At 48.3% G+C, this 2,227-nt stretch overlaps 1 protein-coding gene across 1 annotated transcript in view; it reads left to right on the forward strand.

Annotated features, from left to right (window-relative positions):
• Positions 1 to 1,385: 1,385 nt before the first annotated feature.
• Positions 1,386 to 2,227, forward strand: part of TDRD3 (tudor domain containing 3) — a 188,042-nt gene continuing 187,200 nt past the window's right edge. The window contains exon 1 of the mRNA XM_011943268.1: positions 1,386 to 1,933. The gene's annotated coding sequence lies outside the window, so the exon portion shown is untranslated. The remainder of the gene's footprint in view (positions 1,934 to 2,227) is intronic.

Here is a 2,227-nt window from a genome sequence, read left to right on the forward strand (position 1 = left end):
ACTTCTTAAGTGATGTGTATGTCTAGTTGCATTACATCAGTAGGCAGATTACATTAGAGTGTCCCATTATTAGTGATTCTAGCTTTGATCTCTTAAGGCAGTTTTTTTTTTTTTTCAAGGTAAGGTATATTTTCCCTTCTGTAATAAGTTATGGCTTGATACTTTGAGACCATGTGAAGATCCTGTACTCCTAGTCTTTTACCCTGTGACTTTTAGTATCTTCTGATAAATTTTCCTGAATCAATTGTGGTTGACTTGAAAAATTGTGATTTTTCTAATTCTATCATTTGTTCTGCATTTACTATCTTGTATTCCTCTGAAAGAAAAGGTTTTGTCCTCCTTGCCTTTTATTTTTCGTGGCACTCCGAAGAAATTCAATGTGTTTCATCAATTATTGTCACCATTTTTTGGATGCTCATGTTGTCCCACATTTCTCCAGTAAAAATCCCATTCTTGAAGGGAATTTAGTATTTTGTGGAGTATTTTATTATTGGAAGGACCATGCAGTGGTAAATCCTTACTGAATCACACGGCATGTGAGAACAAATGGCTTTATAACCAGTGAGAAATTCTGATGACTGGGACAACTTATCATTTTCATAGTTGACAGGTTACACTAACTGCAAAATGTAAATAATTGGTAAGAGAAAATTCTAACCGCCAATAAAAATTATTGGCAATTTATTTTTGAGTCATCTACTTACATTTAAAATGGCATATCTATTCCTGGCTCCTGGAATATGATGGCCGATGACTATAAATTGACTGTAGCATACTTATCACCTAAACACTACATATTAGGGCACATTGTAGCGAACAGGATGGAGCTACTTCTGATCTAAAATTATCTAAACGATATGCCTGGGAGCAAATCTCAATAGCATTCCATCTAAGGAAAGCATCGCGATTTTATAACTATGACTTTTGGGAAGACCAAACGGAATACCCCAGCTGAAATGAGAAAAATCTGTATTAAGGAATTTTAGCTCCACCCAGGGCAATTATCCCCCTTCCTTCCGTAACTGTCAATTTCCTCCCCAATCCCAAGAGCGCCTCTGCCCAGTTCCGCAGTCTCTGCTCCAAGTCTGTTTTTGATGATGCCCTTAGAAGCAGCAGCGGCAAGCGGCGGAGTTAGCGGTTAAGTTCGTAACAGTCTTCTTCTCCCGACCTGGCAGTTGAGGACAGTGCCCCTCAGAAGCCTCTTTGCCCGCCCTACTGAACGCCGCAGAAGTGAAAGACCAACAGGGTGGAGCAATCTTTTAGGGAGCGCCTGTACCCTTCCTCCTGTTCCTCTCTGATTGGCCAGCGTGAGTCACGGACGCCCAATCGCACGGCAGCGTCCGTCGTGCCGCTCGGCGACGGCGCCGCGCATGCCCACTCAGGGGCCCACCCCGCGCCCCAGCCCTCTGGAGCGCTGGCGAAGGGCGCCGGCGGGGAGGGGGCTGTGGTTGCTGGACCTGGCAGTGCAGAGCTAAGGTCGCAGGTCCGCGCTGGGACACGGATGGTCCCAGGGGGAGGGCAACAGGAAAAACAAGCACTGACACAACCGCCCCATTTCCCCATATTCCCTAAGAGCAGGTTTTCTTGGGCCGACCAGTCATTTTCACTGTGGTGTCCGACTTGGGCAACTCGATCTGCCCATGGGGACTCAAGGCTGAGCTGCATTTTTTCTTTGCGTCCCGGCGGACCAAAAGGCGAGGGAAAGGGGACGAGTCTTTATAAAAAAGTAAACTTTAGTGCAGAATGGGCGGGGGACACCTCCGAGTTTGGCTTCCCGCAACGTGACCTTTTTAGCGCCGTCCTGGACGCGCTCCCTCGCAGCCAACCCATCAGTATCCTCAGGCCTTATCCTGCCCTCTCTGAGGTGGCCGCCTGTCGGCGCTGCAAACGCCACACTTTTGCTCTACGAAGAACCTCCTCACGACTTTCCAAGGTGTGCAACTCAGAAAAGTGCCCCCCAAATAAGTAAAAACCTTCGGGGAAGAGGCAAAGTCCCTGAGCTATCCTGACCCCAGCCGCCAGCCCGTGTTTGGTGGATCAGGTCTTGGAGCTCGGCAGCCTGGAAGCCCCACACCAGGCCGGCCCCTACGGCCGCTCCGAAAACGCGGCGAGCGGAACCCGCACGCGGAAGCGCCGGCCGCACTGAGCATGCCCAGTTGTAGAGCCGACCAGAGGAGTTTTTTCTTTTCTTTTCTTTCTTTTTTTTTTTTGGGGGGGATTCCCCATT

Source organism: Colobus angolensis, unplaced genomic scaffold (assembly GCF_000951035.1).
Source record: "Colobus angolensis palliatus isolate OR3802 unplaced genomic scaffold, Cang.pa_1.0 Scaffold218, whole genome shotgun sequence".
Classification (NCBI taxonomy): domain Eukaryota; kingdom Metazoa; phylum Chordata; class Mammalia; order Primates; family Cercopithecidae; genus Colobus; species Colobus angolensis.